Raw genomic sequence first — 25,171 nt, forward strand, 5'->3', positions numbered from 1 at the left:
TGCAGACGCAACAACCTTAGATTTAGGGGTATATCCGAAACAGTGCATCCTCCGGCGATAGAAGGCTACCTACAGGCCCTTTTTAGGGTAATAAAGGGCACTCCTGCAGCAAATGAGATTCCTATTGAAAGAGCCCATAGGGCACTCAGGCTCAAACCGCCTCCGAAGGCTCCACCCAGAGACATCATAGTAAAATTTCTAAGTTTTAAAGATAAGGAGGACATCCTTAAGAATGCCAGAACCAAACACCCTATTACACATGTGGGGGAAGAAATTCAAATATTCACGGATTTGTCACCGGTTACATTGCAGAAGCAGCGAGAACTCTCTCACATAACCTCTCATCTCCGAAAGAACAAAGTTCAATACCGCTGGGCTTTCCCGGTATCCCTCATCGTTAACCACAATAACAAAGCGATCATTTACAGGCCGGGAACCGACCCTCTATCTTTCTTTAAGGACCTGGCCTTACCGGGAAGCTTTGATCAGGCCACACATCACTCACCAAGAAGGGAGGCTCCTGGACCGGCAGTAGCCTCGGATAACCCTTCCCCAGATGTGTAGATAAGTAACTTATCTGTTAAGATGTTCAAGGGAAAGGCGCCAGAAGCTAACATAAAATTGTTTATCAAAGGAACTCTAGCCTAGTTTGTGTTTCTTTCCTTAGTTACAATCCACTACTATATGGGAATAAGGGAAGAAATGTCTGTGCAGATTATTAAAATGTTATTATAGGTGAACTGAACTTCAGGACATTTATATACAACTCCTCCATTGGAGAGTCATAATATCTTAATGTATCAACAAAGTCTCCAGGTAAATGAGCACCCTGAAATAGTGTGCTTGTCTGCACTAGTGTAATTTAACCGAATGCAGATAGAGACTCTGCTGTCATGCCTGTTCAAAATATTACATGATGGTCTCCTTTCTTCCCCATCAACCCCCTTCCCCTCCTATCCATCCTTCCCTCTACCCACCTCTCCCTCACTGGTTCTCCTCCTATTTTTCCAACCTCCCTTTCCCCTCCCTTCCCCCCTCCCCTCCCCACCCCCCCCCCTCTCCCCTCCTCCCCTTCCCCCCTATTACCTTGGTGGGTGCATTATGCATAAAGAGATTTCAGAGCTTTCCAATGATTTTTTTTTTTTTATATTTATTTTTCCTTTTATTAGAAATTATTGAACAAACATAAAAAGAGAAACATATCATACTGTACATCAGTACAAAAGAATGAATACATAACATATAACACAGTAACCAAGAAAAAAATATCTGGGATAACATCAAATCAAATCCACTCGGGTCAAGGTTATTAGACCCACCATTCAAAAGTAAAGTCCGTGTGGATGGTTGTTATCCATAACATTAGACAGAAGAACTCAGGCTAGAAGACAATCCCCTCCATCATGAGGATTACCAGCAAAGACATATACATTTTGATAGTAATATAACATAAAGTGTAGCTTGGTTATATTTTGCTAAATATGTCATATTATTCATCATATGGAGACATTCTATCACTAAATCTATTATTTTATTAAAAAAAAGAAATTCCTAACTCACGGGCAATGTGAAATTCAACCAAGAAACATATTTTGGTAACTTAGTCATAATCTTTCACCACTATCGTTTATTCAATAAGACCTTATTATCTTGAAACGGAACAAAACATATGAAATGATAAAGAAGTAATGGAGAGAAAAAAAAAAAAGAAAGAAAGAGAAAAGAAAAAAAAAATAGAACAGAAATTCACTCTCTCTCCCCCCCCGCCCACGTCACCCCACCCGACCCACCTCTGCATCGTCTGTACTTTGCCTGCCATATTAATCCAATCTAGGCAGTATCATCTAAGAGTTGTTTATTAACAATAGTTAACTCCATAGACACTGACCCCCGAAGGGGGGAAATCAGTTGTAATTGTATTTCCTTCGGAAAGCTGGCAATTACGTTCCACCATTTTAATATAAAACGATTGACTTGTGTTTCTGAGTTTATTGATGTGTCCATTTGCTCCATAATCATTAAATTTTTCAGTTTTTGAATAAATTCTGTTAAGGTTGGGGCTTTACTAGATTTCCAATATTTTAATATGAGTAGTCTAGCGACCATTATTGCTGAGTTTAATTGACATATATGCTTATGTGTGCCAATTTTATATCCATTTATAAAGAACATTATATGTTCCAATTTGAATTGAAAGTGTATATGGTTGATTCTATTTAGCCAGTCATTAATCTTATACCAAAACTTCTTGATTTTTGGACAGTTCCAAAAACAATGGCTCAAGTCAGCATTAAAGGCTTTACATTTGTAGCATAAGGCCACAGAGTGATCCCATTTTTCTTTCTTACTAGGAGTAATATATGTTCTATTTATTAATTTAGTATGAGACTCCCGCCATGAGGTGGATAAAGTTGCTGTGTCAGCAAGTTTGAAACTTTTATATATAATTTCTGGTGCTACCTGCCACTTATTAGCAATGTGCTCCAAGTTTTCCTTCCCCAATTCTGTCATAATTAATTTATATAACGAGGTTACATTGCATTTCCCTAATTTAAAAAGGTTAATAGGGGTCTGAAGGATATTCCATGCACAATCATCTGAAGAATCAGATGAGAATTCCTTTAAGAAATGTCGAACTTGAAAATAGGGGAAAAAGTCCTTTTTTGAAATAGCGTATTCAGTAGCTAGTTCCTGTAATGATCTACATGCCCCTGAGCCCCTTTCTCTTAACTGAACCATATATATAAGACCCTGTTGAGCCCAGGAATTGAAAATACGGGAGTTCAATGCTGCAGGAAAATTAGGGTTACCCGTTATGGTTAGATATTTAGAAAATTTATAATTAATATGAATTTTTTTAAGAAGTTTCTGCCAGGCCCTGATTACGCAATGGATGTTTAATAACGATTTAATTTTAGTTGGACATTTATTCATGTTACAATGCAATAAAGCTTTTAAGGAGTAGGGTCTGGTCAGTGTTGTTTCCAGCATCTGGTCCACAATGTATTCTGCATTTGTCAACCATTCAATTGCAATTTTAGAGATGCATACTAAATTATAGATCTCAATATCTGGGAGGCTTAGTCCCCCATATTGTCTAGGCAAAACAAGTCTAGATAATCCGATAATCCTCCTTTTATCCCCCCAAATAAAATGTGCAAATAGCTGGTTAAGTAGTTTTATATCTTTTTGTTTTATAATAACTGGGAGATTTTGCATTAAGTAGAGAAGTTTAGAGAAGATCACCATCTTAATTATGTTAATTTTGCCAGACAAAGTTAGATAAAATTTCGACCAGCTGTCTAGATCCTGCTTTATTTTGGCAATAATGGGTAGGTAGTTAAGTTCATACCATTCGTTATAGTTTTTGGAGAGTTTAATCCCCAGGTAAACAAAGTTAAATTTAGCTTCTTTAAACTGATGTTGCAGGTAGGATTCTTTATTTTTAAATAACCAAAAAATTTCTGATTTGTGAGTATTAACTTTGTAACCTGAGAAAGCACTAAATTCTTGGAGGACTTGGGTTAATAAAGGAATATACTTAGCAGTGTTGGCCATCAGGACTAGTAGGTCATCAGCATATACAAGTGTAGTGACTTTCCTATGTCCCAAATTAATCCCTTCGATCTCCTTCCTTATAGATATTACAAGTGGTTCTAATGCTAAGTTAAAAAGGTAGGGTGATAATGGACATCCCTGTCGTACACCTCTATTTAATGAAAAGTATACGGTAGGGGTACCATTGACCAGGACGGATGAGGTTGAAGATTTATAAGTTGCTCAAATAAAATCTAGAAATGCTCCCTCGACTCCAAATCTTGGGAGGACTGAAAACAGATGATCCCAAGAGATGGAGTCGAAGGCTTTTTCAGCATCGATTAATATTAGGGCAGAATCCGATGTTGGGTTTTTATGCAGGCAGGACTGATTTAGAATTAATTGTAATTTCCGTAGGTTCCGTGTAGCAATTCTACCTGGCATAAACCCCACCTGATCCTTGTGTATCAACGGCCCGATAAAAGATTTTAGGCGATCAGCTATGATACTCATCAAAATCTTGTAATCGCAATTAAGGAGCGATATCGGTCTATATGAAGATATCTGCTCTTTGTCCTTGCCTTTTTTAAGGATAAGGACTATTTGTGATGCGGCAAAATATCTAGAGCATATTTTTTTGTCCAGATAATAGCTGTTAAATAATGAGACCAAAGTTTGGACAATGTCGTCTGACAATATTTTATATAATTCTATAGGAAGCTGATCAGGCCCAGCGGCTTTATTAGATGTTGCATTTTTTATTGCATTTAATACTTCTTTAGAAGTAATTGGGGCATTCAGTATTTCTCTTTGGTCTGACAGTATTTTGGGTGTTTTAATCTTGTGCCAAAAGTTATTTTTAATCAGTGTGTCTATTTTCTCTTCCGAATAAAGGTCTTGAAAATAATTTGTAACTACGCTGGCGATATCCTCACTTTTGACAATTCTACCGGATGTAGACTTAAGAGCTTCAATCATGGATTTCTTTTCTTTTGATTTGGTTAAGTTAGCCAGAAATTTCCCTGCTTTCCCTCCATGTCTGTAGTAAAAAAACCTGGATCTAAGTGTTTCTTGAGCACTTTTTTGCGCAAGAAAGATTTCTCTTTCTTTTTTAGCCACTTGATACAGCTCCCAACATTTTCTTGATGGGTCACTAATATATGTATTGTAAGCGTTGCGAAGCTGATTAGCAAGTTGATTATCCCGCTTTATACTGTTCCTTTTTTGGATAATTAAATAGGCTTTAATCTCACCCCTAATTACGGCCTTAAATGATTCCCACAATGTTTCAGTGTGTATGTTCGGGGAGGCATTTATATCAAAAAACTCTTTCCATTTAATTTTCAGCCATGCTTTAAATTTAACATTGTCTGCCAGATATCTTGGGAAAAAAAGTCTATTATTGGAAGGAAGTTGGGTCTGCTTTAATATAATAGATAGAGTTAGGATCGCATGATCCGATATAACTATTTCCTTTATATCTGTAGTCATGTCTAGGCTTAACATATTTTCAGAGACAAAGAAGTAGTCTATTCTGGACATTGTTTGATGAGATTTGGACTCACATGAAAAATGTCTTACGTCTGGATTATGGATACGCCAAATATCCTTGATATGAAGTAATCTAATAAAGTTTTTAAGAATTTTAGACTCCTGTTTGCTGTTTTTATTTAATGAAGGTTTAAGCCTGTCTAAAGTCGGATACGCAGTTAAATTAAAGTCACCTGCGATAATTAAATTTTTTGAATAAAGATGTAGCAGTTTCCTCTGAAGATTATCCCAGAAATTTTCATCCGGGTTATTAGGAGCATAGATATTGCAAAAATTAAACAACATGCCTTGTATCATTACCTGCAAAATAAGGAATCTTTCATCTGGGTCTAATTCGGAACTTAGGATATTGTATTGCAATTTTTTATTAAATAGGATTGCCACACCCTTTTTCCTACATTTACATGGAGTACCTACTAATGCACCTATCCAGCCTGTTTTAAGTTTAGTGAGTTCTGTTTCTTGTAAATGTGTCTCCTGAAGGAACACTATGTCTGGCTTGTATCTATTTAGGTGAGAAATTATTTTTTTTCGTTTTTGAGGTGAAGTGATACCGCCGACATTCCATGTTGCTAGATTAAGTTTAGGATTCATTAAGGTCGGAGTTTAGAGTATATAAAAAATGAATAAATGCTAAGTTTCTTTTCCCTGATTTTCCTCCTATTGAAGGGGGGAATGGGAGGGGAGAGCCCAGGGGTTAGACGATATAGAGATGGGTGACAGCAGAAAAGAGCGTATTATAGAGGGGGGGAGAGAGAGGGGAGGGAAAGAGAGAGAAGAAAAAAAAAAAAAGAAAAGAACACACATATAAAGGAAGAAAGCACATCTGGAATACTCATATGATTTATGGATCATGAATGGCCATTTTAAATTTATTAAAACACAGGATAAAAAAAAGAAAACAAGCTTAACTAGCTTCATATTGATATCAATCATACTTAGGTTTCTTTTTAAAAAGGAAAGGAAATTTACCCCTCTTCTTATTAGCATATTTCATATAAAAAAAATACTTTCATTCTTTTTTCCTTTCTCTTTTTTTTTTCTTTCTTTTTTTGCCCCCTTGGCTTAGGGATGACATATTTAATCAGGAAAGTGTGAGCCCCCTTTTTTTTGCAAAGTCCCTGACTTCACCTAGAGAACTCAGCAATATAGATTCATTATCATCAAATATTTTTATTTTGGCGGGGTAGATGACTGTGGCTTTGATGCCATTAGCGATCAATTTAGTACAAAGAGGGGACATTTCTTTGCGTTTTTGTGTGGTTTCTGATGAGAAATCTTGAAAAATTAAAATTGGTTTCTCATCTATTGAAAAGGGGATCTTTTTTCTGTAATGCTGTAAAATGCTGAGTTTGTCCTGGTAATTCAGGAACTTTGCGATTACTGGTCTATTTTTAAGTGTACCATCAGAAAAAGTTTTGGGTGTTCCAATACGATGCGCCCTCTCGACTGCGAGGGGGAGTAGACTAGGGTCCATACCAAGTTCCTGTGGTAATCTATTTGATATAAATTCAAGAAGATCCTGGTATGCGCTAGATTCAGGAACGCCAATAACCCTGATATTATTACGTCTAGCGCGATCTTCGATCTCGTTCAATTTATACTGAATATTAGTTAGTTGTGTTGCTTGATCTTGTATAATTGTTGCTTGATGATTATTGGTATCTTCTAAATCTGAAATACGCTGTTCAGCCTCATTTAATCTATGTGTAAAATGTTTGAATTCGCTAGCGAGATTAGATATATCAAGCTTCAACTGATCAAATTGTGGAATCATGAGATCAGAAATTTGTTTAACAATATCTTGTGATTCTGTTGCTATCATATCCGCTGTATTAGTATTATGAGGTAGGTTTGTTGAATTATCAACACTAGTTCTGGCCCTTCTATCTCTTATCTTGGGCGGCATGTTGGGGGAATGTGTTTTGAGATTGGTCATGAATTTGTCCATGAAAAAGTGGGTGCAAAAAGTGACAGCAGTAAACAGCTAAATATTGAGTTGTTTGTTATGACGTTTACCTGTGTAAAGAGGTTTCCAACGATTAAATAAGAATGTTGAGTTCTATGATATGTGGGAATAATGAGGGTTTGTGGGAATTGATTACATGTTTTCAAATATTGTTATATGTATGTTGTTGTTCCTGATATACTTATCATGAGACTTCTTGGCCTATATGGCCAATAACAAATAAAGCGGGTACTTCTCTCAGTGTCTCATCTATCTTCTGACCCCCTCCTCCTCCCACTACTCAATCTCTCTTATTATACTCTCCCTTGCATCTTAAACTCCCCTCTTTCCCTTACATATCTATCTCTTTCCCCTCCCATTCCTTTCTCTTTCCCCATCCTTTATCCTCTCCTCGTCCCCTCCCCAAACCCCTTTCCATCCCACTACCTCCTTCTCTATCTCTTCCCTCTCCCTCTCCTCCTGACCTCCCTGGTCTTCTCCCCCAACTCCATACTCCCTCTCTCCCCCCCTACCTAATTTACCCCCCTATCTAACATAAGCTGGGATCACACTTTTTGTATCGCTCTGCAATAACTATTTATTGTTTGCTAAGCATGGGTGTACTACCCCCAATTGTTACATTTGTCACATTTATTGCATTGGCTACAGTAGCTATATATACTGTTCCTTTTCTTTTTCGTTCTTCTTTTTTAACTCATTATTGAATATAGGACTGTTACGTTATTATATTAAACTCTGTAAAATCATAATTAGCACAGTCCACATCTGAGATACCGCTTGTGCTCTCCTAAATAGCTACTACTACTCTTACTCTATTATTTCTGTATCCTACTTCTTTACTCTCTCTCCCCACCTTTTCTCCTACTCCTATTTTTTTTTATTTATTTTTTTTTCTCCCTCCCCAAGATGCAAACTAAAACCAGTAAATTCCAAGATCATACGATACAAATAACTACAATTAATGTTAACGTGTTAAATAACCCCGGTAAACGCTCTATAGCTTTTCGAGACTTGAACAAATTTAATAGCCACATTCTTATGTTCCAAGAAACCCATTTTCAGAAGGGAAGGGAACCCAGATGGAACAATACACAATATCCCTCTGCACATTTTGCCTCCGGACCTAACAAAAAAGCTGGAGTTGGCATTATATTTCACAGGACTCTACCAATAAAAATACTTCAAACTGAAATAGACCCGGATGGCAGATATATTTTACTGAAGGGTCTACTTTATGGACATCCAATAACATTAATCAACATATATGCCCCAAACCAGACACATATTGAATTTTTTTTTAAAATTGCTAATTTGATCCTTGACCACTCCCAGGGGGTGGTATTCCTAGCAGGAGATTTTAACCTCTCCCTGGAACCTCATCTAGACTCCTCAAGGGGGACTTCTAGCATAGCAAACAAGAAGTTAAAAGTAATTAAAAATATACTTCAAAATCTCACATTGCACGACACATGGAGGACACTGCACCCCCAAGATAGGGATTACACCTTTTATTCTAATCCTCACAACTGCTACACAAGGATCGATCATATATATACTGACTCACAAGGCCTATCCCTCACAAGCGATTGTAATATTGGTTCCATCACCTGGTCCGATCATGCCCCTGTGACTTGTACAGTACTCTGGCCTGACGTGCCAATCTCCCACAAAATATGGAGACTAGAGGACTCCTTACTAGGTGACACAGTTTTCTTAGAATCAGTCCAAAAGAACATCACTGAATATTTCAGGCTATATTCACAAACAACTTCTTCTAGGCAGCTGGAATGGGAAGCCCACAAAACTGTGGTTAGAGGTATACTAATAAAACATAAGTCCAAATTAAATAGAATATCTAGGGAAAAACACACCAAACTCTTACAAACACTTAGATCACTAGAAACTGCACACAAACAAAACCCATCAAATGAACAAATCTTGTCCGAACTTACGGACAATAGAATATTGCTCAAACAACACCTGACTGAAATCCACCAACGTAAGGCGCTGTTCCTTAAACAATATTATTTTGAAGGGGGAAATAAACCAGGCAAAATTTTAGCTAGAAACCTAAAACGGAAACAATTAAATACCTACGTACACTCTCTCGTCACACCAGACGGTGAAACAGTGAAGAATAGTCCCATGATTGCTTCTTCTTTCCGAAACTATTATAGCAAACTTTACAATCTCGGGGAAGATAATCCACAAGATAGCTCCACACTAGAAAAAGGCTTAAATCAATACTTTAAAGACCTTCAGCTCCCAACACTAGATGCATACACCGCTGAATCCCTATCTGCCCATATAACCTTAGAAGAACTCCAACAGGCTATAAAGGACATCCCTTCGGGTAAAAGCCCTGGCCCAGACGGACTTACATCCTCTGACTATAAGATATGCGAGGGAGTCTTAGCCTCACACATGTTACAGTTATTCAATAACCTTAGAGACGACCCTAAAATAACTAGAAACCTATTAGAAGCACATATAACAGTTTTAACCAAACCGGGTAGACAGGCTACTAGCCCGGGCAATTTCAGACCTATCTCCTTAATTAATACAGACATGAAAATACTGGCCAAAATTCTGGCGAACAGACTAAATAAATCTCTACAAGTGGGGTTTATCCCAGCGAGGGAAGCGAGAGACAATATCACTAAAGTTATACAATTGATAAACCACGCGAAAGTGACCGGAACTCCTATAGTCTTGTTCGCAACAGACACGGAAAAGGCCTTTGATAGGGTGGGTTAGCCCTTCTTACGGAGGACTATGAGTGAGATGGGTATACCCCAAGCCTTCTTAAACATGTCAATGGCACTTTACTCTGCCCCAAATGCGCGGGTTCAAGTTAACGGAACGCTCTCCGATACACTCCACATTAGCAATGGGACGAGGCAGGGATGCCCACTATCGCCCCTATTATTCGCTATATCCATAGAGGTTCTCGCACAAAAAATTAGGCTAAATGACAAAATTACGGGAATTAGGGTTGGAGATATGGAATGTAAACAAGCACTATATGCGAATGATATACTTTTCACCTTATCCGAGGCCGAAACTGCCATACCAGAACTACTGAAGGAACTAGACTCATACAATGCGGTTTCTAATTTCCTTCTTAACTTAAACAAATCGGAACTACTGAAAATTAACACTCAGACACAGCACATAAACAATTTGAATGAAAATTACCATATACCAATAGCACACCAGAAACTTAAGTACCTAGGGATACACTTAACACCAAACGTGCAGGACCTTTTTAAACATAATTACATCCCTTTAAAAAATGACATCATCAGAGATTTGTCTAGCTGGAGGATGAGTATATTAAACAATTACAAACCATATTAGAATGCTACATTTGGGCTAATACTAGACCCAGGGTTCCAAAGAAAACAATGTACATGCCAAGGGACAAAGGGGGATTGGGTTTGCCAAACTTAGCGGCTTATAGGAGAGCGATCTTTCTACAAAGAATAACAGAGTGGTCCCATAACGATACAGATAAGGTTTGGCTTCATTTGTAACATCAGAATAAATAATACATTGCCTATGAGCTAGGATTATCTACAAAGCAAAATACACATGTAGGAAGTAACTCACATATCAAACCTGAAAATGGCATTGGGCAATGATTTAGGCGAAACAGAATAAAACTTCATTTTATATAATGCTATGAATAAATGATCTCCACAATAAAATAGGAAGCACCCAATAAGTTATCTAAGACAACAGTATCCGCCTGTGGAGAGTTGGCATGTGCATCGACCACTCTTGGGCCGATGTTAGCGGGGAGGGAAAAAGGGAATTCAGCGGGCAAGAGCCGCTCTAAGTGGGACGGGGAAGGGAGATAAGGGGGGGGGGGGGCGGAGCCTCAAATAATACCAAGATAGTACAGTGCAAGGAGTACATGAGAGTCATATTGTATTATCAAAAGACTAAACTGCCAAGAAACAGCTTGTTGCTTGTTAAATTAATAGTGAGGTTCACAGTGCCCTCAGGGTATAATTATGATTGATATTCCTAGAGAACTTCTAGATATAGCAGTGATCTAGGGTCTATTTAAATATTGTACGCAATACTCTACATAAACTGTAGTGGCTTAATTATTCCCCTACTAAGTCTGACTAGTATAGGGATACATGAGATAGACAATAATAGTTTGTAGGAAGAGCTATAATTATTTACTGCCTACCTCACAACAACAAACAGAACCACATAGCAGTTGTAAAATGTAACATTTTGTCCAACATAGGTATAGCAGTAACATGTGACCAAATTTGTGTATGAAGGTATGTTAGAGAACAAAGTGAGCTTTTATGCTTAAGATATGGTAAAGTGCAGTAAAGGGAAGAGGTAACAAAAAAGCAAGGGTATCTCTTGTCAAAATTATGTGTAGGGGGATTATTCAAATATATAAATTATAGGGCGTAACTTGACATACAGTCTAAGAATACACACAAAGATTTTAGGTAACCTATCATGTATTTACCTTCGCATCCATAAAGGCCTGATAGATCTCTCACACCTTGTCACATGGGTAGTCAAGGAAATCAAATAGGACTTCAAATGACTTGACAACTTAGTGAATATATGTTGCTGGGTGGTGGGGACATGAGCGTGTTACAAACTGTGTGTTATGAGTTTGGATGATATGGCAACCTGCTAGTGTGTATATAAGACCCAGTCCTCAGGAGATATCCATTCCAACCAGAGTTGAACTGTGGACCACTGTATAGTAAGGGGGAAATCTGCACTTCATTTACATAAGCAATAGTTACATCTGCTGGTACACAGTATAGGGACAGCACTGTTCCTAATAAGACAGAAATCCTATGGTATTTTTAAATTTATAGCACAATAGGAAGAGAGATGGTCAATCTAGGTAGTATCCCAGAACCAAATAAAATGAACTCTGCAATTGGGTATATTAGAGGGTATGTGTAATACATTAATTTGCACATAACATAGGGCAAAAGTTCCCGAGGCCATGATATGAGCATCTCTAAGAGACACAAACAACAACCTCCCTGTAGGGAGAGTGCTTCAAAGTATATTAGAGCATATGAGGGTAACGAGTAGTGTGAGGCTAATGCTAATTTATCAGGCAAAGCATGCCAGTCGCCAGAAGTATCTAAATATTAACTAACAACAGGTTAGCATATGATAAACATAAAGACAATGCTATAAGATAAAATTAAACTTAACCATATATGAGAGTATAATAAAGATCAACTAGTCCCAACAGGGGAATTTCCCAGTCTTTACCAAACATGAGTTATTAGTATATATCAGCTGAAAAGTGAAGGAGAAATTGCCTCTGTATCTACCCAGGTTGCTGCCGACATTAGATTAAGAAGCTATCTTGTCCCATGGCAGATTGTCCAGAAAATGTTCTCTAACCAATGCCCCTTCTGAAGATTTTTTCTAGTCCGGTCTGGGCATAGGGAGAGGATCTGTGCCGTAACAGTTGCTCTAGAGGCCTGATGAGAGGGCTGCCCGGCAGACATGGGAGATGTACAGAGTATGCATCACGGCTATGAGAAGGGTAAATGATATACCTTGATCTCCATGTAGGTGGATGTGAACGTCTGGAGTGAGGGTTAGATTGCGTCCGTGTCTTTCCTTGAATAGGCTTCCGTTGCTCCGGCTTCTGTGATATGGAAGATCTCAGAGGAGACTGGTTCCGTTCAGCTCCTGATGAAGCGGTCACACTTGTCTGGGCTTCAGCTTCAGTGAGAGGACTTCCGGAGGCGCCTGAGCAGATAGAGGCTGTTGGTGAGGAGCTGCATACAGTGATCAAGCTAGGCTGCTGTATCTGCGCGGCCCCAGGGTAAGTTGCATTCTGTTGCTCTGACTTCGCAAGGATTGGTGAGAGTTGGAAGGTGCCGTCCCATTGAGATGTTTCTGGCTGCCTTGCTATCAACTGCCCGAAATCCTCCTCGCTTACCGCGAGGTATCGATTTAAGTATCGGGGCATTTACACGAGTACAAGTACTCATGCAAATACTTGGTATCGGTACCGATACCAATACTAGTATCGATATCGGTGCAACCCTATCAAAAACCAAAGATGTTACAGGCGTGTAAATTGGTATTTAGATTCTCCTTTAAAAATAAAGAAACGTGTTTTACCATTTCCCGAAAATCCACTTAAGGGGGATCAAAAAGGGGTGTGATTTATGAGGATACCTATATCTCAAGAACCAAAGATGTTACAGACGTGAAAATTGGTATTTACATTCTCCTTTAAAAATAAAGAAACACGTGTTTTAACATTTCCTGAAAATACAGTTAAGGGGACAAAAGGGGGCGGGATTTATGAGAATACCTATATCTTCAAAAATTAAGATATTACAGACATGAAAATTGGTATTTAGATTCTTCTTTTAAAATTAAGAAATATGTGTTTACCATTTCCTGAAAATCCACTTAAGGGGGTCAAAAGGGGGGAGCTGATTTATGATGATACCTATATCTCAAGAACCAAAGATGTTACAGACATGAAAATTGGTATTTAGATTACGAGAAACACAGAGGATTAACGAAAACTCAAGAAGTTCATGTCAATTAGTGTGCAACCCGAAACGGGCACACACTTGAGGGCACACGTCGTTGTGAGTGGTTGGGTTTTTTGCTATTTTTTACAAATCACTAATAAATGAAAACATTGACTTTGTACTTGTAATACATGTGGTACCAGCTCGCAAAAAAAGACGAAGTCAAGCACAGTTAAAGCGCAAGCAGGAGCAATCAATAGTGTTCCACTCCTAATCTAGCCCAGAATATGTTTATTTTTGGATGTTTTTTAGATGTTGGGGAAGTGCTTCAGTGTTGCGTGATGTGGTATAGGGTATTATGGTTGCTGTAGTGTGGCAGCTGTGCAAGTGTAAGGGGGCAGTTTTGCTTTGGGGAATAACAGCTCATTGTGGGACTATGAAAAACTAGTAATTCCATATCTAGTATGGTTTATTGCAACTGGGGCAGGATAGGTATGGTTAATAGTGGTTGTGGGACTGGATCAGCCAGGTCACTATTAGGATTGTGAGCTGATAGGTATTCAGGGTATGATTAGGGTTTATTGTGATGGGTCTGTGCAAGTGCCGCCTTACATCTTTAATTTTATTTGTTGTGTTTAATTTAAGGAACAGGTTGGTTTTTTTTTTTGGGGGGGGGGGTTATAACCTCATTATGTTTGATGAGGCTGTAAGGACTTAACATAAGATCTAGGCTGTCAAAGTGAAAATTATAGTAGCACAAGATGGTACAGATCAGAACATCAGATGCTGTGATATCTCTTCATTGGATTAACTTGTGAGTAATTTACAAATCAATCTGGAGCAGTGCAGTCGTAATAGCTTATGTCTATAGGCGCAGGCTCAGAGCTACCTTCGAGTGACACAAAATAAAGAACAGATATTTTAATGCATAGTTGTCCACAGCTCTCTTTGCTAGGCTCCCTAAGTCTTATATATGAAAATGTCCACTAGCCCCGGACAAGTAAGATATTGTAGTGAATGAGAAAACAATTTTGTTTCCCTTTCTTTCTGTTATTGTTTAAAAAGATAGATAATCCCTTGATTACCCATTCTCAGTTTTGCATAACCAACACTATTATATTAATACATTTTTTACCTCTGTGATTACCTTGTATCTAAGCCTCTGCAGACTGCCCCTTATTTCAGTTCTTTTGACAGACTTGCATTTTAGCCAATCAGTGCCCCCTCATAAGTAACTCCACAGGAGTGAGCATCATTTTTATCTATATTGGACACATGAACGAATGCCCTCTAGCTGTGAAAAACTGTCAAATGCATTCAGATAAGAAGCGACCTTCGAAGGCTTAGAAATTATCCTACCTATGTTTAGCTTTCAACTAAGAATACAAAAAGAACAAAGCAAATTTGATGATAAAAGTAAATTCGAAAGTTGTTTTAAATTACATGCCCTATCTGAATCATAAAAGTTTAATTTTAACAAGACAAGTAACTTTAACATTGAACATTTATGTTTTCTTTTCAATTGTTTAAAGCAAGGACATTCCTAATTTAAACTGTGCCCACTCCCCCTTGGGAGCTTTGCATGACATTATCAATTACTTCACTGATGACATCACGCATGACATTGTTGATTACATCATCATGACATCACTAGTGAAAATCATATATATACGTGTGTGTGTATACAGTTTGTGCACAAATATATATTTTACACAAAAAAGTATTTTTTTTACTTTTGTAACAGTATAGGTGAATCTACTAGGAAAATGTGTGGATATCGGTTTGTATTTGGATCAGAGAGAGGCACAGACAAAGGCTGTGGCGGACATTTTCCAAAGTACAGACCTTAGTGAAGGACACCAAGATACATTTGAAATTAAAAACATTATTTTATAGTGCTTGGTGTTATTATACTGATGCAGATACCACTGATCCTATAACCTGGCTATACCCATGAACCAGTGTCACTATTGTGTCATTCTATAGTGCTGGGTTTATTATACTGATGCAGATACCACTGATCCTATAACCAGCCCTCCTCTGGCTATACCCATGTGCCAGTGTCACTACTGTGTCATTATATAGCGCTGGGTGTTATTATACTGATGCAGATACCACTGATTCTATAGCCAGCCCTCCTCTGGCTATACCCATGTGCCAGTGTCACTACTGTGTCTTTATATAGCGCTGGGTGTTATTATTATACTGATGCAGATACCACTGATCCTATAACCAACCCTTATCTGGCTATACGCATGTGCCAGTGTCACTACTCACTACTGTGTCATTATATAGTGCTGGGTGTTATTATACTGATGCAGATACCACTGATCCTATAACCAACCCTTATCTGGATATACGCATGTGCCAGTGTCACTACTGTGTCTTTGCATAGAGCTGGGTGTTATTATACAGATGCAGATACACATCCAGTATTTTACTCAGACTTTATTTATTCCATAACTTATCACCCAATATCGCTAGCAGTCTCTTGACAAGCCACTAACTTTATTCACACTACATATTTGTTTTATTCCTATTATTTAATCAGAAAGAAAAGATATACTAAGGTTGTGGCGGACACTGCAAGGGCTAGTCACGGACATCAGTGTCCATGTACGGACACCTTGTCTATCCCTGATTTGGATTGTATGTAACACAGCTGCCATTTCAAGCAAAAGAAAGACCAATGCTGCTTTACTATTGTACCACTGAATGCAGATAGGAACCAACAAAAGTGGGAGGGACAGGGAAGTGTCTGAAGCTCTCTCACAACTTATTATGCAGGTTACACTGATTTAAAGGGGCAGTAAAAACCTTGTAACTACAAGACAGTTATATTGTGTTGGTATAGAGTAAAATATAAGCCAAGTCTTAACATTTGTAAAACAAATTAACATAATTTTTACTGCAATTAGTTTTCAACAGCCAAACTTCGCCCATCATTTGCCGAGGAGCCATAAAGTTAGTATAAAATTAATTGCTTTGCGGTTGTTATCTGATAAAGCCAATTAGGGACATATATGTAGCAGAGTTAGCCTTGAGAAGTCAGCAGGGTGCATTTCAAGTTACAAGAATAAGAAATTGCTACATTTTCTGAGCTAAATTACATGTTTATATAGATGTTAGAAGCAGGGCTAGTCTCATTTTTAGTTAGTGCACCTGTTTTTGTATTACTTTTTGTATTTGAATCGTGATTTGTCATGTGTGGTACATTTGTCTATATACTCTGATGTATGTATTTTGCATTTCTCTTTAGTACTGGAGTGCCTTGCTCTGAATGTATATTATATTGAATATTCTTCTTAATACATTTTGCATACTTATGTATTGTGAGGGCTGAAATCCCTCACGTGTTAAGATGACTGTATTTACTCTCACCTTTACTTCTTTTTTTTATTTTTTGATTATTATGAAGTTTATTCAAAATTCCCAAATACACTTATTTACCTGACAGAAAAGAGAGGTTTGCAATTCACCTACATTCTGGAGAGTGCACTGCCATCCCTTGGAGTTGTTATACTAAGGTTTGTTATATATCAGACTGGCACCCCAACAAATTTACCTGATTAGAAATGCAAGTGCCAGCTTACGTCTTATATCATCCATCTATCTATCTATCTATCTATCTATCTATCTATCTATCTATCTATCTATCTATCTATCTATCTATCTATCTATCTATCTATCTATCAAGAGATAAAGATAGATAGATAGATAGATAGATAGATAGATAGATAGATAGATAGATAGATAGATAGATAGATAGATAGATAGATAGATAGATAGATAGATAGATAGATAGATAGATAGATAGATAGATAGATGATAGAAAGATAGATAGATATTCATATATGTAGCTGTTAAACTCTTATATAATCTATTAACGTTGTACAGATGTACTCAGCAAAAAAAAATAATGGTCTCCAGTTTCCTTTAATGTGTTTTGTTTATACAGGGAGTGCATAATTATTAGGCAAATGAGTATTTTGACCACATCATCCTCTTTATTCATGTTGTCTTACTCCAAGCTGTATAGGCTCGAAAGCCTACTACCAATTAAGCATATTAGGTGATGTTCATCTCTGTAATGAGAAGGGGTGTGGTCTAATGACATCAACACCCTATATCAGGTGTGCATAATTATTAGGCAACTTCCTTTCCTTTGGCAAAATGGGTCAAAAGAAGGACTTGACAGGCTCAGAAAAGTCAAAAATAGTGAGATATCTTGCAGAGGGATGCAGCACTCTTAAAATTGCAAAGCTTCTGAAGCGTGATCATCGAACAATCAAGCGTTTCATTCAAAATAGTCAACAGGGTCGCAAGAAGCATGTGGAAAAACCAAGGCGCAAAATAACTGCCCATGAACTGAGAAAAGTCAAGCGTGCAGCTGCCAAGATGCCACTTGCCACCAGTTTGGCCATATTTCAGAGCTGCAACATCACTGGAGTGCCCAAAAGCACAAGGTGTGCAATACTCAGAGACATGGCCAAGGTAAGAAAGGCTGAAAGACGACCACCACTGAACAAGACACACAAGCTGAAACGTCAAGACTGGGCCAAGAAATATCTCAAGACTGATTTTTCTAAGGTTTTATGGACTGATGAAATGAGAGTGAGTCTTGATGGGCCAGATGGATGGGCCCGTGGCTGGATTGGTAAAGGGCAGAGAGCTCCAGTCCGACTCAGACGCCAGCAAGGTGGAGGTGGAGTACTGGTTTGGGCTGGTATCATCAAAGATGAGCTTGTGGGGCCTTTTCGGGTTGAGGATGGAGTCAAGCTCAACTCCCAGTCCTACTGCCAGTTTCTGGAAGACACCTTCTTCAAGCAGTGGTACAGGAAGAAGTCTGCATCCTTCAAGAAAAACATGATTTTCATGCAGGACAATGCTCCATCAAACGCGTCCAAGTACTCCACAGCGTGGCTGGCAAGAAAGGGTATAAAAGAAGAAAATCTAATGACATGGCCTCCTTGTTCACCTGATCTGAACCCCATTGAGAACCTGTGGTCCATCATCAAATGTGAGATTTACAAGGAGGGAAAACAGTACACCTCTCTGAACAGTGTCTGGGAGGCTGTGGTTGCTGCTGCACGCAATGTTGATGGTGAACAGATCAAAACACTGACAGAATCCATGGATGGCAGGCTTTTGAGTGTCCTTGCAAAGAAAGGTGGCTATATTGGTCACTGATTTGTTTTTGTTTTGTTTTTGAATGTCAGAAATGTATATTTGTGAATGTTGAGATGTTATATTGGTTTCACTGGTAAAAATAAATAATTGAAATGGGTATATATTTGTTTTTTGTTAAGTTGCCTAATAATTATGCACAGTAATAGTCACCTGCACACACAGATATCCCCCTAAAATTGCTATAACTAAAAACAAACTAAAAGCTACTTCCAAAACTATTCAGCTTTGATATTAATGAGTTTTTTGGGTTCATTGAGAACATGGTTGTTGTTCAATAATAAAATTAATCCTCAAAAATACAACTTGCCTAATAATTCTGCACTCCCTGTACATCAGAATTGTATTAGTCATCTTGAAAACCAATTCCTTAAAATTTTAAAGGAACATCAAACTATTATGAATTTGTTAAGTCAGATGAAATGTTATGTATAAGCTGTTTAAAGGTTAATTGAAACTAACGCTGTTATTTGTACTTGTTACTAATAATCATTGGCGGACAATGACTTCTTCTTTACTGGTAAGGGGGGACATGCCTCTGTAAGTACGACGAGTGAATGCTGCTTGTTTATTTAGGTTTATTCAGGACAACAACTGAAGCACATTCTGAAATGCCCTCTTTCAGATTAAACAAAGAAAAATTCTGATTACAATATTCCTTTAATAATATTCCTCCACTCTAGTTTACTTCTGTTATTTACATTGTCACAATAAGCCAAACTGTAATCTAAATAGAATAAAGGTATTATCCTTGTTATCATATTATTACAGGGTTTGGCAAATGAATAAAGATGTTAACGCTGTACAGTATATTTTCCATAAGGTCATATAAGGGCAATAAACTGTTATTTTATTTTTGTTATGTCTATAAAATAAAATTGAAGTACAGTTGTTATCTCGTCTGCAAAAAAATAAAAAAGATATTGGTTACTATAAAACCTGGAGTGAAGCCCATTGTCCTGTGGTGAGAAAACCTACATTACTTGTAGCTGTGGTTTTTTCTTTTCTGCCGTTGTGTTTGTCTGTTTAGTAAAAAGTCATCAAATATATTCCCGTTGACTGGCAGTGTTTACTATAAACAGATTGTTTTTGTTTCTGCGTGTGCTGTGTTTAAGTACATCATACCCCTTGTGACTGGATTAACCCTTGTATGACAAAAAGAGACGGGAAAGTTGTTTCCCTAATTGTTTGGGGTTAAGCAGGGTACAATATTAGAGATCAAGACAAGGTTAAAAGGAGGCTGGGCTATGGTGGAAAAACTGGTTTGTCTCCTGTTCCTTTTTTTTTATTTTAAGAAAGAAAAAAAAAAAAAAACTGCAGGTTAAACCTTTACGTTAGTCTGGGCATTCAGAATAAGCTTGAATGGGTGAGGAATCTCAAGGTAATTTTTGCTCGTTTCTTCATAGCATTATACCCCATGCCAGCTGATTTTCTATTTCTACAACATATGCCAGCATGCCTAGTGTTTACAAGCAAAGCAAGGATTCTCCAGCCCTGCACCTTTTGACAGATAGTGGGAGTCTGATGTATATGCAGCACAGGAGATTTCAAACAGGTGTCTGAAAGAAACTAAAAAAGAACTAGTGCTGTGCATAAGAGGAAAGTCTGCTTTCCCACATAAATTAAAAAGTGGAACTCATTTTTTTCTCTGTTTCTCTTCCTCAACTATATTGTGTCGGTAGCTAAACAAACCCAAATTAACACACCAGATCAGTTTTTTGTTTTCTCTGTAGAAAAGGTATCTGAACAGGAATGCTGCGCTGGCCTATGGCCAGTAAAGGCTCACTGAACAGGATAAAATTTCAATTTGGATGTGCGTGAAGTTGCTTGAGTTTGTTGGGAGTAAGATTCTGGTTTGGTGAGTTTAAGGGCAGGGAGTATACCAGGCAGAGACAGTCCTTCTCTGTGAGGGAAAAGAAGAACTCATACTGATAAGGCAGCCCAGCTAGAATTTATTTTACCCTTAATACTTGTTCGTTTCCAATCTTTAAGGTTTTAGGAAAACACATTAAGCAGTTCTTAAGCTCTTGAATTATTCAAATACCTTATTTTTTGTGTCTAGTCAGGATTTTTTTTTTCCTCCCATAAATTGTATGCATCTGAGCCCCTTATTTAGGAAGTTGGAATGTGCAGCATTTGGTCAGACAGGATTTGAGCTTATCTGGACCTACTAATTGCAAGTTTCTCTGCTGTGCATTTTTTCAGTTATCCACATCAGGAAAATAAAGAGAGAGGGTGAAGACTGAACATTTCGGTTGCTAAAAACGTCACAAGTTGCTGAACTCTCCTTCTTTTGCAAGTTAAACAGAAAGTGGGATATGCAGTAGTTTTGGACTCACTTTAAGAAGTCAGTTTGGAATCAGGAGAGCTTTAAAGTGTTTAAGGAAGGTGCTTGGCTAGACGACAAAAATAAAAACAGGTACGTACAAAAGTAGTTACAATACTTATTGATCCCAGTATGGGTTAAAAGATAACACAATGCTTTTTTCTTCCACCTGTACCCTAGTGTAGAGAAAAAAATAATAATAGGTGTTTTATTGCATATTGTTCTGTAATACATTGTTATGAATTTGCTGGAAACAAAAATGAAAATAGCAAAAATGTGCACAAATTAATTTTGTATTTGTTTTGCAGCTACAGTAAATATAGAATGAAATGCATATATAATACAAAGGATGGAATTATATTTACAAATTCATTTTAAAGTTAAAACTAAGGCACTTTTTAAAAGTTTTATAAAGAGTAAAGAGTACTGTATGAATTTTATTGCTGTTTATAACCTCCTAATTCTAATCTTTCATATTGTAATCTCAACATGTTGTTATATTTTTCATACAGTTAATATTTTAGTGATTAGAAGAAACATATGTTAGAATGTGAACTGTCTCTTTCAACGGTTAGTGATATCACTACTTTGCTTATGTTTAGATCTCGGATTAGTGAAATAAAACAATGAAATAATATTTGTTATTCTAATTTTTATTTGTCACACCATTGTATCCTTTATTACTGATAAATGTTTACAAAGTGCACAAAAAATGCAGAGATAAACAATATGATAAAATATTACAAGAGACTGATATATCATTATGGAATTTTATGAGTCCTACCCCAAAGAGCTTACAATCTATAGGTTTTGAGGTTAATGATACAGGTGTGGGAATTGTTTGAATGGCATCTCAAATTGCAGTGACAGTGAGAAAGGGAAGTAAGATTGTTCAATGTTATTTGGTGGGGGTAGTTTTCTAGATTTTTAGGGGCTAGATAGTGAGATTTTCTGAATAGCTGAGTTTTTAAAAGTGCAGTAGCAGTCAGGGATTGCACCACAACTGAATATGGCTGTTATAGTGCAGAATGAACACTGACATTGCACGTCCTCTGTAAAATAAAGGGCTCAGCTTTCATCACAACAATAACCAGGAACTAAAGAAGGAAAAAACTGTTTGCAAAGGGAAAGGTGTGGTATAGGTATATAGACAGCAGCACCTGAATCAAAATTAAAATATTACAATACTAGCAATGAATCTATTTATCTTGAAAATAAAGTTTCAATCCTTTATGAAGGTCTTATTATACAGGTGTAACAAAATCTGCTATTTATGCCAACTTGTTAAAGCAAATATATTTATGACTTATATATTTCTTATCCAGTTATCAATCTCAATAAAAATATTTGCATTTTTGGTACAATTAATATTTTTGTCTCCAAATGTTTTTGGAATGCTTACATATATATTCATATAACCTATAGGCACTCACATACAGTAATAAAAAACTGAATCTCTTGAACTGTTGCTGCCATAGGAAATGTCAGCTTTCTAATAACACCTTTGTACCAGCTTTACAGATAGTTTAATACTTTGTTGAAACCTTTTATATGGTGTAAAGACTATGGGATAGATTTATTAAAGGTCGAGCGGACATGATTCGCTATAGGGAATCGTGTCCGCTCGACCTCGCTAAATGCTGACCGTATACGCTGTCGGCATTTATCATTGCACAAGTATTTCTAGTGAAGTGCTTGTGCAATGACGCCCCCTGCTCACTCGTGGCCAATCGGCTACTAGCAGGGGCCATCAATCATCCTGATTGTATCGGATCGGGATGATATCAGAAAATCAGAAACTATGCAGCATAGATTCAGCATTCGCTGCTTAATAAATCTATGAGTGCCAGTGAGGCTTGTATCAAGCACCTTCCGCTCTCTGAGCAAGTGCTGTGCTTAAAATTCTGGTACACAGTGCATACTTAAAGGGACACTGTACCCAAAAATTTTCTTTTGTGATTCAGATTGAGCATGAAATTTTAAGCAACTTTCTAATTTACTCCTTTTATCAAATTTTCTTCATTCTCTTGGTATCTTTATTTGAAATGCAAGAATGTGAGTTTAGATGCCGGCCCATTTTTGGTGAACAACCTGGGTTGTCCTTGCTGATTGGTGGATAAATCCATCCACCAATAAAAAAGTGCTGTCGAGAGTACTGAAACCAAAAAAAAGCTTAGATGCCTTCTTTTTCAAATAATGATAGCAAGAGAACGAAGAAAAATTGATAATAGGAGTAAATTAGAAAGTTGCTTAAAATTGCATGCTCTTTCTGAATTACAAAAGAAAAAAATTGGGTACAGTGTCCCTTTAAATACTCTTTTGAAACAGCTATAGCTTTTATTAGAAGCATTTTTGCTAAAAAAAAAAAGTATGGAACAAAAAATGCTTCTATTGAAAACTGAAATGCATCTATGTGAATTCCAATTCTAACTGGATGGTCCCTTTAAAGTTAACAGATAACCTCTATACATAGCATATACCTTAAATAGAAATACTGGTGTAAAAAAAATACAGTGGTCTATTTCATTAGAGGATTTTGATTTTAAAATCCTTATTTTACTATTGGGTAGATAACAAGCAATCAATACCATGGGTACATTACCTTGTCCTTGCCCATATGCAAACATTAACACTATCTGGTATTTAAAGTGGATGGTCTAATATGTATACCAAAGCTTCTTGAAGCAGACAGAACTTTTTTTTAGCAAGCCCTATTCTTTAAATGGATAATGTAGAGCAGTATTAGCAGACTCATTGCGCTCATATTGCAAGTGATCAGTTTTGTGTTTAGCGCTGCGGAATCTGTTAAGCGTTGCAGAATCTGTTGGCGCTCTACAAATAACCGATAATAATAATAATAATAATAATAATAATTGTGTTGCACTCATGCACAACCCAAAACACCACTTTAAAATGTAGCTCTATTTGAGTAATTATTGCTTACTAGTTTTCATTACAAAACACATGAAAAATCGATGAAAATAATGGATTTAGGTTATATTTAAACATAAGAAACAAAGGTTTAACAATCAAAAGAAGGTTTTGTGGCAGAATTGTATGGTATATTTTAAATGACAAATGGGCTTGGAAAGTGGTCAAAGGTGTATGTGTGTATTATGTATGTATGAAGTCTTTTATACTTAAAGGGACAATGTAGTAGAACTTTGGTTTCCCCTTAATGTGTTTCCAATTACTTGAGAAATTGTTTGTTATGTTTAGCTTTATTTTTGTAATTGAAACCCAACCCAATAACATGGTCTTATCTTGTAGGGAGAGTATTTAGCATGATATTATCTGTTTAATTATTTAAAGGGACAGTCTACACCAGAATTGTTATTGTTTTAAAAGATATATAATCCCTTTTTTACCCATTCTCTAGTTTTGCATAACCAACACAGTTATATTTATATATTTTTTACCTCTGTGATTATCTTGTATCTAAGCCTCTGCAGACTGCCCCTTTATTTCAGTTCTTTTGACAGACTTGCAGTTTAGCCAATCAGTGATGGCTCCCAGGTAACTTCACGTGCATGAGCACCGTGTTATCTATATTAAAAACATGAACTAACACCCTCTAATGGTGAAAAACCTGTTAAAATGCATTCTTAAGAGGCGGCCTTCAAGGTCTAAGAAATTAGCATATGAACCTCCTAGGTTAAGCTTTCAACTAAGAATACCAAGAGAACAAAGAAAAATTGGTGATAAAAGTAAATTGGAAAATTGTTTAAAATGACATGCCCTATCTGAATCATGAAAGTTTTTTTTGGACTAGACTGTCCCTTTAAACAAAGTCCTCCTTATCTTTTTTATTAGTGTTTACGCAAACGTAAGAGACCAATTTGAAATGGACATTTTAGTATCTCTCTGTCACACTCCCCAACTGGGAGTATTATTTTATCTAAATTGTCTTGTTTACGTGTGTTTTTGTAATTTGTACTTAAGCACAGAAATATTCAGTATGGATGGGGATACAAAAGGTAAAAATCTGCTATTTCAATTGAGGAAATAAAGGTAAACAAGCTATTTATAAACAATTTCATATATTCCAGCAGGTAAAATGGATAACTGGGAACATATTAAAGGGGAAAACAT

At 37.0% G+C, this 25,171-nt stretch overlaps 1 protein-coding gene across 3 annotated transcripts in view; it reads left to right on the top strand.

Annotated features, from left to right (window-relative positions):
• Positions 1–20,085: 20,085 nt before the first annotated feature.
• Positions 20,086–25,171, top strand: part of RBM47 (RNA binding motif protein 47) — a 165,544-nt gene continuing 160,458 nt past the window's right edge. Inside the window, exons 1-2 of one of the 3 annotated variants that reach the window (XM_053704033.1) lie at positions 20,086–20,134; positions 20,959–21,172. The gene's annotated coding sequence lies outside the window, so the exon portion shown is untranslated. Of the gene's footprint in view, positions 20,135–20,643; positions 21,173–25,171 lie in introns of those variants that run through there. The other 2 variants (XM_053704036.1, XM_053704037.1) reach the window with 2 other exon arrangements.

The sequence above is a fragment of the Bombina bombina genome, chromosome 2, assembly GCF_027579735.1.
Source record: "Bombina bombina isolate aBomBom1 chromosome 2, aBomBom1.pri, whole genome shotgun sequence".
In the NCBI taxonomy this organism is placed as follows: domain Eukaryota; kingdom Metazoa; phylum Chordata; class Amphibia; order Anura; family Bombinatoridae; genus Bombina; species Bombina bombina.